At 39.2% G+C, this 16,346-nt stretch overlaps 1 protein-coding gene across 1 annotated transcript in view; it reads left to right on the top strand.

Annotated features, from left to right (window-relative positions):
* Window positions 1–16,346, top strand: part of PRKG2 (protein kinase cGMP-dependent 2) — a 102,711-nt gene that overhangs the window by 15,837 nt on the left and 70,528 nt on the right. The gene's annotated exons all lie outside the window — the stretch shown is intronic.

Below are 16,346 nucleotides of genomic sequence, written 5' to 3' on the forward strand. Positions count from 1 at the left end.
TTCACTGAAATTAAATTTTCTGTTTATGTAGACATTGTTTAGCAAACTTCAGCATTGGCAGAGCAAAATTACAAGCTCATGCTGAATGTCTGGTGGAACACAGGCAAATTAATCAGAGACATCTGGCAAGTTGCTAGTATGACTGCCTTTCGCTAAGAAAGTGAAACTATCATTTGAAACTATTGTTCTTCCCTGAAAAGGAAGGATAAAACAAAGACTTTCCATCTGACTTCAGATGTTGACTCTAGTTTTAGGAAGGACAATTAGTTTCATTTGTCACTCCCACCCCAGGAGCAGAATAGGTAAAAGTGGAAAATGCTAGTGAGTCATCCATGTAAATAAGATCTACATCAAGGGAGGGAGAAAGAGTATGGTTGTTATCATTTGTGTTTCCTTTCTAAAACAGGGCTGAGCATTTGGATATGCATTACAGAAATGTAGCTCCTTTATTGGGCCGAAGTGTTTGTATGGAATAACCAGGAATAGTAGAAGTAATAGCATTTATATATCACTAATTATGTGTCGGGCACCATTCTGAATGCTTCATAAATACTGAATTATTTAATTCTCACAACAAACCTGTATGATAGAGATTATTTTCACCCCCCATTCTATAGATGAGGAAACTGAGAAAAATTAAATAACATGCAAAATTAAATAACTTACCCAAGATCACACAGCTTTTAATATCAGAACCAGAATTCAACCAGGAACTCTGCTGTTTCAAGTCTGTTCTAATAACTCCGATGTACTACTTTTCAAAAATGAAAATTAAATTTTAGTTGGGAAGCCTTGTAAAAAATTAAATATATAATTAGAAAAGGGTGCTTTTTCTAATGCTGTTGTTTTGTATGATTACAAACAGCTTCTGGCTATTGTTATTTCTCCCTGAAAATTACACTTCCAGATAATACTGCCCTATTATCAGTTTGCAGTAGAGGCACATTTTGCTGGGGATGGGAGGGAAATAAACTTTTTTTTTTACTTCCATGAAATCATGTTGGTGTCTGAGAGGTTCTGTATCTAGATTTCATGTCAATAGGTTATTAAAGATTTGAAAGAGCCTATGTACAGGCTTTTAATAATCAGCTGGATAGTTGAAAATTTTGTGTTATAGTATTTATAAGAATGTTTATAATACTATTTATAGCATAATAGTATTATGCTTATAGGGCAGCCCGGGTGGCTCAGCGGTTTAGTGCCACCTTCAGCCTAGGGTGGGAGACCCAGGATCGAGTCCCACGTCAGGCTCCCTGCATGGAGCCTGCTTCTCCCTCTGCCTGTGTCTCTGTTTCTCTCTCTGTGTGTCTCTCTCATGAATAAATAAATAAAATCTTTAAAAAATATGCTTATAAATACTATTGCCTTCACTTGACTCTTCTGAAAAGCAGAAAATGAAACTCCCTGTGTAGGGAAAGAAAAAAGGAAAAGTCCAATTGTATGGTGCTCTGATGGCCAGACGCTATGGGTGAAGGCAGCTGGGTGATATGTTTTGTTTTATAGAGGTTATGTTTTACAGCAATGGTGTGCATTGAGACACCCCAATCAGACCTAGCTATGCAGGAAAGCTTGAGAAAACCATTACTCATAACAGCTGGGTAGGTGTTGTTTTCTGAACATTATCTCATGGAGGCAGGAGCGTTGCTGGATGAGGTGGAAGTTGCTTTTCCATGGCACCAGAGAAGGCAAAATGAAAGCTCAGAGTCATTTTCAACATTTTGCTCAAGCTCATGGTGTTGGTAGTTCCCTGAACCAGGGTTTAAATCCATGTCTGCCTGATGCCAAGTGCACGTTCTCCACCATGGTGTATGTGGACAGCTCTTATAGATGGTGCAGCCTGCAGTGTAGATGGCTACCCCTGGATGTGTGCATGGAGGGGAAGAGTGGGGATGGTGGTGCTGTTTTTTTTAAAAAAGGTGGTTGGCAGAGGTAAGGAGCATAGCCAAGTTGAGGAACCTACCTAGAATTAGGTATGGCCACCTGGACATCTTGGTGAAGTTAAAGAGGTTTAGGCAGACTTCCTGATTCCTGGTCCCACTCTCTCACTTCCTGCCTCTTACTTGTCTTTCTCTTTGGAGGCAAAGGCCTTGGGCTCCCCCTCACCGTGCACGGACACCCAGGTCCTCTCTCAGCTTCTCACGTGGTTTATAGGCGCCTTTTGCTCCTTCTCACCTTATCTTCACATCTTCCAGTCTGCCAGTTGCCAGGTGTTAGGGAAAATGTTTCATGAAGCCTCAGAAAATACTTGGCTCCCGAGGACAGACACACTGCTGTGAACAGTCCAGAGTCCAAGTGCTGGGGGAAGGCACACCCCACCTGGTGGTCTCTGTGCCTGAGAGTGTTAGCATGTACTATGCTGGTCTTAGACTCCACGAGGACCAATAGCCTTGGCTAGCAACTATGTAGTGTCCAAGATTGCCTTCACTCCTTCAGGTCAACACCTTCAGTTCAGCAGCTATTTATTGAATATTGATTTCTTAATCAGTGAAGCTCATTCTTTAGTTTTGTTTTCTTCCTCTTTTGTTTCCCCTTTCTGTATGTCTTTCTGTCTCCTCTCTCCCATTTCTTTCACGTATACTTTTATTTTGTTCCCTCCTCATTTTCCTCTGTTTTCACCATCTGACTAGTTGGAGGCCACCAGTACCAATTTCAAGTACCTACTACAGGCCAGGCACACTGCAGTATGACCCAGATTAGAGTTATCTTATTCATTTTCAGAGTCTACCTGCCAGCTAAGTATTATTGTCTGAGGCTTACTTAGCAGGCAGAAGTAGCTAGTCCATGGTCATCATTCACAGTGCCTTAAGCTGTGTGAGTTCACCTGGGTGTCAAGACAGCTGCCGCTTAATCAGAGCTACTCTAAAACCTGTACTTATTTTACTTGCTATAATACTAATTTATATGATATTTGTAGCAGTTTGTGGGTCTGCTTGATTGCAAGTAAGTTCTTCCAGATGAATTTAGCAGTTCTAGCTTTGAACCATTGTCCCGGGGTTCCCTGGGTGGCGCAGCGGTTTGGTGCCTGCCTTTGGCCCAGGGTGCGATCCTGGAGACCTGGGATCGAATCCCACATCGGGCTCCCGGTGCATGGAGCCTGCTTCTCCCTCTGCCTGCGTCTCTGCCTCTCTCTCTCTCTCTCTGTGACTATCATAATTAAATAAAAAAAATTGAACCATTGTCCCGGAGGCCTAGGCAGGAGTCTCTAGCTCCCCTCACTTACATCTTCTAAGTGTCTTCTGAAATGGGCTACTCTCTTCTCACCCAGTTTGTTCTTACAGACATTGCATGCCTTTCTGGACACTGCCCATTTCCTTGCTAGATTCACAGGAAAGAATAGAGTAGAAACAGTATAGTCAAGAAAACAGTGACCTTTCTCTCTGTGCTTATTGCATCAGAGGGAAACATCACCACTGACCTTTGCCTTCTAATAAGCAATGCAGTCCACTTCCAGAAGAGCCTCCCTTTTCTTTCTGGAAGCCTGAGCAGCCTTGCTCCTGTCACTTGACTTTTTCTTTTTTTCAAAGATTTATTTATTTATTTATTCGGGGGGGGGGGGGCAGAGACACAGGCAGAGGGAGAAGCAGGCTCCATGCAGGAAGCCTGACATGGGACTTGATACCTGGTCTCCAGGATCACACCCCAGGCTGCAGGCGGCGCTAAACCGCTGCACCACCGGGGCTGCCCCACTTGACTTTTTCTAGGGTTCTCAAGAAAGGGAAAATATCTGAAGCCAAGGATAAAGCTTTTCAGTTTTTAGACTCCTTTTGGAAGTACCTTCTCTGTGAAAGATATATTTTATTTATCCTTTGATTAAACTGTTTCCTTTTCTTAGTCTCATTTTAAAATAATTTGTCTCCTCCTCTCCATGTTGACTCTCCTTCAAATTATTTGCTAGTCATAGATATTTCAGTGCAGTCTCCTTCAACAGATTTTTGTGTTGTTGTTGTTGTTTTTGAGATATATATATATATATATATATATATATATATATATATATATCTTAGAATGGCCAGAGGATATCTTGTATATCATTCAGACTAAGATGTGAACAATCAGAAACTCTTAATGTCCATTTAATCCTTCCAGAAGTATATGTTTGTCATGTCCATATGTTTGTCATGTCTGATTAACTTTAATTGGTAAATTTCAAGCAATAGTTTTGATCAACTTTTTGGAGTTTATTGATCAAGCTCTGGGAAATATGGAGGAAAGAAAGATCTGTAGCTTCCAGTCCCTTCTTTCCAGATCAGATGAGGAAAAGGTAGGTAAAAAGTGAACAAGACTTTACCTGAAATTTCTTGGACTTAGAAATTCAGGGACACCCAGGTGTATTCGTTTCTGTTGCTTAGAATAACACATATTTGTTATCTCAGAATTTCTGTGGGTTGGGAGTTTAGGCACAACGATTAGGTCATCTGCTCAAGGCTTCAGAAGATAGTAGTCGGAGTCAGCTGGCTGTGTCCCTTCCTAGAGCTTTCTAGTGGAAAAAGGCCTTCTCCAAGCTCATGTGATTGTTGGCAGAATTAAGTTCCTTGTGGTTTAAGACTGAGGTCCCCACTTTCTTGCTGGCTGTCTTCAGTGGCTGCTCTCAGCTCCTAGTGGCTGCCCAGAGTTCCTAACCATATTTTTGCTCCCAGGTCCTTTCACAACAGGGCAGCTCACTTCTTCAAGGCCATTTGGAGAATCTCTTTATAGTTGACTAAGATGAAATTGTATATTACACACATGGAGTGACCCTCCGTCGCTGTTGCCATATTCTGTTGGCAAGGAGCAAATCACAGATTCCATCTCACTTGAGGGTTGGAATTATATAAGAGCTTAATACCAGGGGGTGGAGATCACGGGACCATCTTAGAAATCCACACACTATGCCAGGCCCTTTCATTTTCTTGTTGTGAGATTCCCTGGCTAAGAATGTTAGCCATACTGGATATGTGAAGCAATACATAAAAAGTCCAGAGGCACGTACATGTGTATCCATAGCAGCATGTTGTGAGCTATTTATAGTGGTCAAAATGTGTAATCAACCCAATGTCTACTGATGGATGAATGGGTAAACAAAATACAGTATATACATACAATGGGATATTATTCAGCCTCAAAAAAGGAAGGAAATTCCTTCCTTGTTCATGCTGCAACATGAACAAACCTTGAGGACATTATGCCAAGTGAATAAGCTGGACATAAAGGGACAAATACTGTAGTAATCCACTTATATGGCAAACCTAGAGTCTTCAACTTTGTAGAGACATATAGCAGAATTAGAGGTTGCCAGGGGCTGGCAAGAGCAGAGAATGGGAGTTATTGTTTAATGGGTACAGAGTTTTAGTTTAGGAAGATGAAAAAAGCTCTGTAGACGAATGATGATGACAGTTGCAAAACAGAGAGAATATACTTAATGCCACTGCACTATACCCTTAAAATGGTATAGTTTGTATAATGTAAATTTACCACATTTTTTTTTTTCTTTTTTTTTTTTTTATAAATTAATTTTTATTGGTGTTCAATTTACCAACATACAGAATAACACCCAGTGCTCATCCCGTCAAGTGTACCCCTCAGTGCCCGTCACCCATTCACCCCCACCCCCCACCCTCCTCCCCCTCCACCACCCCCAGTTCATTTCCCAGAGTTAGGAGTCTCTATGTTCTGTCTCCCTTTCTGATATTTCTCACACATTTCTTCTCCCTTCCCTTATATTCCCTTTCGCTATTATTCATATTCCCCAAATGAATGAGAACATACACTGTTTGTCCTTCTCCGGTTACTGTGGCCAAGTTAAAAAAGGGTGTTGCCTGAGTTCTTCTCTGGGATTTTGATGGAATCTTGTCTCACATTTAGATCTTTCATCTATTTTGAGTTTATCTTTGTGTATGGTGCAAGAGAGTGGTCCAGTTTCATTCTTCTGCATGTGGATGTCCAATTTTCCCAGCACCATTTATTGAAGAGACTGTCTTTCTTCCAGTGGATCGTCTTTCCTCCTTTATCGTATATTAGTTGAGCATAAAGTTCAGGGTCCACTTCTGGGTTCTCTGTTCTGTTCCATTGATCTATATGTCTGTTTTTGTGCCAGTACCACACTGTCTTGATGAACACAGCTTTGTAGTACAACCTGAAATCTGGCATTGTGATGCCCCCAGATATGGTTTTCTTTTTTTAAAATTCCCCTGGCTGTTTGGGGTCTTTTCTGATTCCACACAAATCTTAAAATAATTTGTTCTAAGTCTCTGAAGAAAGTCCATGGTATTTTGATAGGGATTGCATTATACGTGTAAATTGCCCTGGGTAACATTGACATTTTCACAATATTAATTCTGCCAATCCATGAGCATGGAATATTTTTCCAACTCTTTGTGTCTTCCTCAATTTCTTTCAGAAGTGTTCTGTAGTTTTTAGGGTATATTTTGAGAACCATTTGAATGGTAAATGGTTCTCCAACCTTTTATTTTCAGGTTGTAGGTCCCTCTCTCCCACAGAGTTACAAAATCTGGATTACACTTCAATGTCAGAAAGCCAATTCAGAAGCACTATTCTACAGCTACTGGTGGCTCTAGAAAAAAGCATTAAGGCCTCACGAGACTTCATGACTGCAGAATTTAGATCCAATCAGGCAGAAATTAAAAATCAATTGAATGAGATGCAATCCAAACTAGAAGTCCTAACGACGAGGGTTAACGAGGTGGAAGAACGAGTGAGTGACATAGAAGACAAGTTAATGGCAAGGAGGGAAACTGAGGAAAAAAGAGATAAACAATTAAAGAACCATGAAGACAGATTAAGGCAAATAAATGACACTCTAAGGAAGAAAAACCTACGTTTAATTGGGGTTCCCGAGGGCGCCGAAAGGGACAGAGGGCCAGAATATGTATTTGAACAAATCCTAGCTGAAAACTTTCCCAATCTGGGAAGGGAAACAGGCATTCAGATCCAGGAAATAGAGAGATCCCCCCCTAAAATCAATAAAAACCGTTCAACACCTCGACATCTAATAGTGAAGCTTGCAAATTCCAAAGATAAAGAGAAGATCCTTAAAGCAGCAAGAGACAAGAAGTCCCTGACTTTCATGGGGAGGAATATTAGGGTAACAGCAGACCTCTCCACAGAGACGTGGCAGGCCAGAAAGGGCTGGCAGGATATATTCAGGGTCCTAAATGAGAAGAACATGCAACCAAGAATACTTTATCCAGCAAGGCTCTCATTCAAAATGGAAGGAGAGATAAAGAGCTTCCAAGACAGGCAGGAACTGAAAGAATATGTGACCTCCAAACCAGCTCTGCAAGAAATTTTAAGGGGGACTCTTAAAACTCCCCTTTAAGAAGAAGTTCAAGTAACTCTGAACATGAATGGGCTTAATGACCCCATCAAAAGGCGCAGAGTTTCAGACTGGATAAAAAAACAGGACCCATCTATTTGCTGTCTACAAGAGACACATTTTTTTTTTAAAGTCCGGAGTCCTGGGGCTGACTTGACAGCATTGCCCCAATGTGCTAGGATGCATTTCAGGTTCTATGTAGTTTCCTGGAAGGAGAGAGAGAATAATGATTTTCTCATTTCTGTGTTTATTTGTAATATTGCAGAGGAGAATGAGACATGGAAAAGTCCTGTGACAAATTAAATTATTATTAATTAATCAATCATCATTAATTACTTGATAGTAATTCATTGATTGCTCCATGAGCCTTTAGTAGAGGAAAAGGAGCACTTCAAGCTCCCTTGCATTTTCTTGTTTACAGCTGTAATTCTTCACCTTGAGTGCACATTGTAATCACCTGGGGAGTATTTAAAAATACTGATGCTTGAGGTTCAACCGCCAGGGAGTCTTATTAAATTGGTTTGAGGTGAGCACCCTGGGCGTCAGGATTTATAAAATCTCCCCAGAGGATCATAATGTGCAATGACTATTGGGAACCAGTATTTTATTATAGGAAAAGGCTTCCTTGCAGCTGACTCCAGAAATGTTCAATGTGCCAATTTAAGAGCAATACTCATTACAGACCTTTAAGGGAACTATTTACCATTTCTACCTAATTACCATGCAGCACAATGACGATTATGCATATCATTGAGTGTGTCAGATTAACTTCCTTGTAAATGTTGGTTGTTTTCAACATTTCATTATTAAACTCTGTTCTTGGATGCTCATGGGAATAGGATCATCTGCACACATTTAAGAAAGTGAGTGAGAAGTCTTTGTCGTGAGCGTGAAGTAACAGTAAACATGATTAAATTACAACTGTATTTAATTACATGGGCAATAGGGTGAGAGAGCTGATGGGAGAAAGTCATGCTCATTTTCTGATTATCATGGAATGATCTCATCTTCCTCAATCTAGTTTCTCAAATAAATGTGCATTTATTAGGGTTTTTTTCTTGTTGGTTTATTGCTCAAAAATTTTGGGGGAAAAGGAAATCAAGAGATGCTTATTTTACTTATTATCTGTGGCTTATTTACCAAGTAACTGACATTCTTCATCTCCACTCTTGTCTCTGAACCCATAATTTTTAAACTAGGAGAAAGAATTTGCTTGTCCATTAGCATTCTTGATCTTGTCCAGTTCCTCCTGTGTGCCAGGTGCACTTGTAGAGTTTAGGTCATAAGAAGATGAAGAAAACATAGTCACCCCATTGGAGATCACAGTCTCTTTGGGGAAACTAACATGTATGGCAGTCTTGTGTGATTCATATTCAAAGAGGTAGGTCTACAGAGGAAGGAGGGAGCATACTTTGCTTGGTGGGATCAGGAAAAGCTCCATGAAAGATGATCTCGAGCTGGGTTTTGAAGGAGGAATGGCTGGCGAGGAGACAGGGTGGCCTGGCACATTTGTGGACCTGCAGGTAAGTCAGTGGGCCACAGGTTCTCTGAGCACCTGGAGGCTAGACAGTCAGGGAGGCTGGATTGTCAGGAGTTTTACCACCATTGTGAAGGGGTCTCTCACAATAAAACCAAGACAGGACTTAAGTATAGGTTTTAGGGCTGTTTTGACTTACAGGTTTTTAAGTTGCTGGGAACTTGCTGACTTATGAGTAATAGCTATCCCTTAGGTAATATATTTTACATGCGGGGTGCTGTTCTTAGAGGTTTATACTGTGAACTCATTAAATTGTCATAGAAATTCCCTAACCCCTGGACTGTGTTCATTGTAATTTTACAGCTGAGAAAACTCGAGATTAAGTGACTTGCCCAGGGTTCCCCAGTTCATAAGGGGTAGAATTGGGAATCAAACCCTGGCATTTTGGCTCCAGATCTTGTGCCCTTGACAAATAGGCTTTACAGTAGGCTTTCTTTTTGTATATATAATTAAGCTATGAAATGCCACACAAGTTGCATGCCTCAACTTCTATGCTCACAAGAAATCCTTGAGAGGATAAGAAAGAAGGCAGAGGCCACTGGCGCCTGCTTTGCACTGAGCCTTGTGCAAAGAAGGTTTGCAGGATATGTGCTGTTGCCCAACAAAAGCAAATAGTGAGAACACAGGCTTCTAATCTTTGGGACCAGAGAAAGAAGATGGAGGATCCTATATAACAGGAACTGTTGGTGGACTTTGACAAATTAAATTTCCTGAAGCAATTTAGAGGGCAGAAATTTACTGCTTCCAAGAATGTTGATTAAATAAGTGGAGGATGTAAAAGGATTACTGGAGGATCACTGATGCTGCCGCCAATAGACAGGGATTTGAGTTCCAGCCCTGCTGGAGGAACTGAGGCTGAGTATCTTGGCAGTGCCTCTTTGTTTCTCCCTGGTTTCTAGAACTTTTCCCATTCCACTCTAACTTCTAAGGACGTATGAAATGTTTTAATTTTGACTGCTTTTTCAAATCAGAAGAAAAAAATGTCATAATAACAAAGACCTAACAGTGGATCTAGACTGGATCATAATTGTCTTTCTACTACCACTGCAGTCAGAAAGTACGGTTTTTGTTTTTGTTTTTTTAGAAAGTATGACCCACCCCCCACCCACCCCCCAAAACATGCTATGACAATCGCCATCGCTAATTACTACTACTGCCATTTTTAAAGTATTTATTGGCGCCTTAGTTAATGTGCATAATATTCCAGTGAAGTAGATATGATTACCATGCTCTATTCAATTCACAGGGGAGAAGTCTGAGATTCGGAAAGGTTCAGTGACTTGGCCAGGGTTGTACAGCAAGGATGCGGCCGAGCTGAGATTTGAACCTAGGATTTTCGGACTCCAAAGCTATATACACATTTTTTAAAATTAACTTTTCATTGAAGTATGTAAATCATAAAGTGAACAAGCCCAGGTAACCACCAAACAGATTAGGTAATCGATCATTCCCAGCACCTCAGTCTCCCTTTTTCCCTTCTAATTTCTACCCATTATCTACCTCAAAGGTAGCCAGTGTCTGTGCTAGTATTATCACAGATTACTTTTTGCCTATTTTTGAATTTTTAAAAAGATTTTATTTATTTATTTGAGAGAAAGCATGCATGAGTGGGGAGGAGGCAAGAGGGAGAGGGAGAAGCAGGCTCCCCACTGAGCAGGGATCTGGTCAAGTGGCTCAATCCCAGGACCCCAAGATCATGACCTGAGTCAAAGGCAGATGCTTAATTGACTGAGCCACCCAGGCACCCCAATTTTTTTGAATTTTATTTTAATGATTTATAGGGTATGTACTCTATAGAGTCTAGCTTGCTTGGTTTATTTATTTATTTTAATATTTTATTTATGGGGATCCCTGGGTGGCGCAGCGGTTTGGCGCCTGCCTTTGGCTCAAGGCGCGATCCTGGAGACCCGGGATCGAATCCTGTATCGGGCTCCCGGTGCATGGAGCCTGCTTCTCCCTCTGCCTGTGTCTCTGCCTCTCTCTCTCTCTGTGTGTGTGTGACTATCATAAATAAATAAAAATAAATTAAATTTGTACTTTAAAAAATATTTTATTTATGTATTCATGAGAGACACAGAGAGAGAGACAGAGACACAGGCAGAGGGAGAAGCAGGCTCCATGCAGGGAGCTCGATGTGGGACTTGATCCTGGGTCTCCAGGATCACGCCCTGGGCTGAAGGCAGACGCTTAACCACAGAGCTACCCAGGCGTTCCTAGCTTGCTTGGTTTATATAGCAAGATTCACTTATGTTATTGTATGTGGCAGTAATTTATTATTTATTGTTAATAATTACTAATTTATTAATTAACATTGCTGTGTAGTAGTTATTGGGTGGTTATACCACAGTTTATCAATTCTACTGTTGTTGGGCATTTGGTTAATTTTGGTATTTATCAACTTTTTATTTTTTTTTAATTTAGCAACTTTTTAAAAGATTATTCATTCAGTTGAGCAGGAAGGCCAGTGTGGGGCTTGATCCCAGGACCCTAAGATCATGATCTGAGCCAAAGACAAACACTTAACTGAACCCAGGTGTCCCTGTATTTAGCAATTTTGAGTAAGGCTGCCATGAACAATTTGTCATGTATGTCTCTCTCTCTTTGTATATATTTATCTGTATCTATATCTATCTACACATACACAGTATGTTATATATATATATTATATATATAGTATACATAATATATATTATATATAAATTATATATGTATAATTTATGATGGTTATCTACCTAGGAATGGAATTGCTGGGTCGTACATTTTATCTAAGTTTACATTTAATTTAGATTGCTGTGTAATTTTCCAAAGTAGTTGAACAAATGCATACTCCCACTAGTAACTTAATGAGTTTTAAGTTACTCTACATGCTCAGCAGCATTTGGCATTGTCCGTTTTTTTTTTTTTTTTTTTTTTCATTTTAGCCATTCTGCTATGTATGCTGTGCTATCTGGCTTTGGTTTGGGTTATCTTTTCCTTGGTAATGCACAAGGGTGAACCATTTTAGAAGTATGTATTTTCCATTGATGTCTGTTTTTCCCCATAGCTCTGTAGTACAACCGTCGTCCTAAATTAAGTATTTATGTATATGTAAGTGGATTTTTGGACTTTCTACTCCGTTCTACAGGTCTTTTAGTTCATTCTTGTGGCATGAGTATATTCTTCTAATTATTTTGATGTATAGTAATTCCTGATATCTATTACTTTAAGACTTCCAACCTTGTTGTTGTTCACTGTTGTGATGGCTATTCTTGGGCCTTTTTGTGACTAAGAATTTTAGAATCAGCTTGTTCATTTTCATAAATTTTTTTTTCAGAATGTAGATTGGGGTTTCATTGAACCTAATTAGTCTAAGTAGATTTGACATCATTAAACACTTTAGTCTTCTCATCCACAACTGTGGTATATGCCTCCATCTCTTTCTTTCATTTCTCTTAATATTTTATACTTCTCTTTGTAGGGGTCTTACACATTTCTGTTTGATATAATTCTGTATGGTTGATGTTTTGTTATCTTTTTAAAGTGACATAACTTAAAAATTTTCATTTTTTAGTTTTTTGATTATGGGATAGAGGAATATAATTGAATTTGTTTGGAGACTTATATCCAGTTGTTGAAATCAGTTGTTAATTTTAATAGTTTACCACTTACACAGCATATCTTTAGGATAGGTTTAGGAAGGATGGCAGGTTTATTTCTTCTTTTCCTTTGTTACATCTTTGATATTTTTTCTTTTTTTCTCACCTTATTACATTTGCTCAGACTTTTGGTTCAGGATCAAATTGAAACATCCCATTTCTGATACCTCAAGGAAAGCTCTCAGTATTTTACCATGTGTTTTACCATTTCTGTTTTTGTTTTATTCTATACATAACCTTTTATTAGATTAATGAGATTCCATTCCAGTCTATTTCTAATTTGCTAAGAGCTTTTTTAAAATTTAGAAATCATATAGGTGTTTGATTTTATCAAATACTTTTTCTGCATCCAATAAGATTTTGCTATTTTTTTTTATCCTTTGTTGTTTTCATGTGGTTAATTACATTAATTTTTCTTTCTTGTGATGTGGATTTTGTTATCAGGCTATTGTCATACTCTAAAGTAAGTTGGGAGAAATTCTTTTTTTTTCTGGAAAAGATTATTACGATTAATATTTTTTCCATAAGTGTATGGAAAACTTAATGGTAGGGTCTAGAATTCCTTTTGTGAGATAGTTTATTTTTTGTTTAATTTTTCTTTTTTTCATAATAAATTTATTTTTTATTGGTGTTCAGTTTACCAACATACAGAATAATACCCAGTGCTCATCCCATCAAGTGCCCCCCTCAGTGCCCGTACCCAGTCACCCCCACCCCCACTCTCCTCCCCTTCCACCACCCCTAGTTCGTTTCCCAGAGTTAGGAGTCTTTATGTTCTGTGTCCCTTTCTGATATTTCCCGCACATTTCTTCTCCCTTCCCTTCTATTCCCTTTCACTATTATTTATATTCCCCAAATGAATGAGAACATACAATGTTTGTCCTTCTCCGATTGACTTACTTCACTCAGCATAATACCCTCCAGTTCCATCCACGTTGAAGCAAATGGTGGGTATTTGTCGTTTCTAATGGCTGAGGAATATTCCATTGTATACATAGACCACATCTTCTTTATCCATTCTTCTGTCTAAGGACATCATAGCTCCTTCCACAGCTTGACTATTTCTGCTATCAACATTGGGGTGCAGGTGTCCTGGCATTTCACTGCATCTGTATCTTTGGGGTAAATCCCCAACAGTGCAATTGCTGGGTCGTAGGGCAGGTCTATTTTTAACTCTTTGAGGAACCTCCACACAGTTTTCCAGAGTGGCTGCACCAGTTCACATTCCCACCAGCAGTCCAAGAGGGTTCCCTTTTCTCCGCATCCTCTCCAACATCTGTTGTTTCCTGCCTTGTTAATTTTCCCCATTCTCACTGGTGTGAGGTGGTATCTCATTGTGGTTTTGATTTGTATTTCCCTGATGGCAAGTGATGCGGAGCATTTTCTCATGTGCATGTTGGCCATATCTATGTCTTCTTCTGTGAGATTTCTCTTCATGTCTTTTGCCCATTTCATGTTTGGATTGTTTGTTTCTTTGGTGTTGAGTTTAATAAGTTCTTTATAGATTTTGGAAACTAGCCCTTTATCTGATACGTCATTTGCAAATATCTTCTCCCATCCTGTAGGTTGTCTTTGAGTTTTGTTGACTGTATCCTTTGCTGAGCAAAAGCTTCTTATCTTGATGAAGTCCCAATAGTTCATTTTTGCTTTTGTTTCTTTTGCCTTCGTGGATGTATCTTGCAAGAAGTTACTGTGGCCGAGTTCAAAAAGGGTGTTGCCTGTGTTCTCCTCTAGGATTCTGATGGAATCTTGTCTCACATTTAGATCTTTCATCCATTTTGAGTTTATCTTTGTGTATGGTGCAAGAGAGTGGTCTAGTTTCATTCTTCTGCATGTGGATGTCCAATTTTCCCAGCACCGTTTATTGAAGAGACTGTCTTTCTTCCAGTGGATAGTCTTTCCTCCTTTATCGAATATTAGTTGACCATAAAGTTCAGGGTCCACTTCTGGGTTCTCTATTCTGTTCCATTGATCTGTGTGTCTGTTTTTGTGCCAGTACCACACTGTCTTAATGACCACAGCTTTGTAGTCCAACCTGAAATCTGGGATTGTGATGCCCCCAGATATGGTTTTCTTTTTTAAAATTCCCCTGGCTATTCGGGGTCTTTTCTGATTCCACACAAATCTTAAAATAATTTGTTCTCACTCTCTGAAGAAAGTCCATGGTATTTTGATAGGGATTGCATTAAACGTGTAAACTGCCCTGGGTAACATTGACATTTTCACAATATTAATTCTGCCAATCCATGAGCATGGAATATTTTTTGTTTAATTTTCCTAATGGCTAATCACTTTTTTATTCTTTTGTCAGATGTGGTTTGTTGTATTTTTCCAGGAAGTTTTTAATTTCATCTAAATTTTAGGAGTTGGTTATACTGCCCACTCATTTCTTTTTTTTTTTAAAGATTTTATTTATTTATTTATTTATTCATTCATTCATTCATTCATTCATTCATTCATTCATGGGAGACAGAGAGAGAGGCAGAGACACAGGCAGAGGGAGAAGCAGGCTCCAGGCAGGGAGCCCGACGTGGGACTCGACCCCGGGTCCCCAGGATCACGTTCTGAGCCGAAGGCGGTGCTAAACCACTGAGCCACCTGGGCTGCCCCTGCCCACTCATTTCTTTCTGTACCTGTAATATCTATAGAGATGTCTCCCTTCTGATTTTTAATATTGTTAATTATTTTGTCTCCTTGTATTGCCATAAATTCCTCAGTTTTATGTCTTTCTAAAAACTATTTTGTGCTGTGTTGATTCTCTTCATTGTACTTTTTTTCCTGCTTTACTATTTTTCTGCTTCCATTTTATTGTTTACTTTCTTTTTTGAGCTCACTCTGCTTTTCTTCTTCTAGCAGTCGAGTTATTCACTTTTACCTTTCCTCTTTTCCAGTGTATCTATTTAATACTGTAAGTTTTTCTCGTAGCATGATTTATGTACACCTCACAAGTTTTAGTATGTTACATTTTTATCACTTATTTCAAAATACGATTTGATTTTCCTTATTATTTAATCATTGATCAGTGGGCTATTTAGAAATGTATTGCTTGAGGCACCATTAGGTAGCTCAGTCAGTTAAGCATCTGACTCTTGCTTTTTGGTTCATGAGGGTCATGATCTCGGGGTCATGAGATTGAGCCCTGCATTGGGCTCCATGCTGAGTGTGGAGCCTGCTTGAAATTCTCTCTCTCCTTCTCCCTCTGCCTTTATCCCTCCCACTGCCCTGCTCATGCACATGCTCACTCTCTCCTCTTTCTAAAAAACATAGAAATAAAAATAAAAAATAAAAAAGTAAGTGTATTGCTCAAAAATTGTGTTACTCAATTCTTAAACACTTGAGAATTTTTAAATTATTTTTTATTATTGATTTCTAGCTTAATTCTACTGTTCAAATAACATACTTTGTATTGTTGAGACTTGCTTTATGGCTCACCATATGGTCAATATTCATGAAGGTTTTTGTGTACATGAAAAGAATGTGTATTCTGAATTTGTTGAATGCAATCTTATCTTTTCTTTTTCTTTTTGAGGGGGAGGTAGGGAGGGACAGAGGGAGAGGGAAAAAGACAATCTAAAGCAAGCTCCATGCCCAGTGTGTAGCGTATTGCTGGGCTTAGTCTCATATCCTATGATCATGACCTGAGCTGAAACCAGGAATTGGACACTTAATTGACTGAGCCACTCAGGTGCCCCAAATGTAATCTTTTAGACTATCAATGAGGTCAGGAAATTAAGTTTGATAATCAGTTGTTTAGAGCTATGTTCTGACTAATTTTTGTCCACTTGTTCTGTGAGTTACTTAAAGGGATGTGTTAAAATCTCTCCAAATAATTGTGGATTAGTTTATTCTTTTATTTTTGTCA

This window comes from Nyctereutes procyonoides, unplaced genomic scaffold, assembly GCF_905146905.1.
Source record: "Nyctereutes procyonoides isolate TBG_1078 unplaced genomic scaffold, NYPRO_anot_genome, whole genome shotgun sequence".
Taxonomy (NCBI): domain Eukaryota; kingdom Metazoa; phylum Chordata; class Mammalia; order Carnivora; family Canidae; genus Nyctereutes; species Nyctereutes procyonoides.